The sequence below is a fragment of the Triticum dicoccoides genome, chromosome 1B (genome assembly GCF_002162155.2).
Source record: "Triticum dicoccoides isolate Atlit2015 ecotype Zavitan chromosome 1B, WEW_v2.0, whole genome shotgun sequence".
Lineage (NCBI taxonomy): Eukaryota > Viridiplantae > Streptophyta > Magnoliopsida > Poales > Poaceae > Triticum > Triticum dicoccoides.
Genome location: NC_041381.1, coordinates 165,526,035 through 165,526,659, shown reverse-complemented (window position 1 = coordinate 165,526,659; position 625 = coordinate 165,526,035).

Genomic DNA, 625 nt, shown 5'->3' with positions numbered 1-625 from the left:
AACAAAAGTCTAAGTCTGTGGACTGTCCCGAATCATGATGCAACTTCACCTGCATACAAGGCTGCAGTACTGTTTCAACGTGAATGACAAACCATATTTTTCGATACAAGGTGTATTACAAATTAAATTGTAGCATCAAAGATATACAAACAATAAGCATACATCCGGCCTCTGCATGATTAGGAAGCACACAAGCAATATCAATCATGCACGTGAGAAAGAAAAATTAAACGCCGCTCACAACAAAGTCATAGTAGACCGAAACTTAGTTTTTCTCCGATTTTTCATTAATTAACTGCACAATTCTCTTATTCTTAATAAATCAATGAGGCAAATCTTTTACCACTGTTTTGAATTTTTTTTTAAGCAAAACTAGGCAAAGGCAGGGAGTGGGGAGGGTGGATGGCCTATATGTACACTATGCCACCACCCACAAGGGGTAAAAACATCCATGGCCATCTGCTCCATAACCATATACACAAGAGAAACAATGGTTGATCTTTCACTCGTCGTAGAGAAGATCAAGAACTGAGCCAGTGTCCTGCATAAGTGATGAACTTTTAGAGTTCGAAACCATATCATTTGCTTAAGATTACAACAACTTTTCTTTCCTCCCTCACAAGAA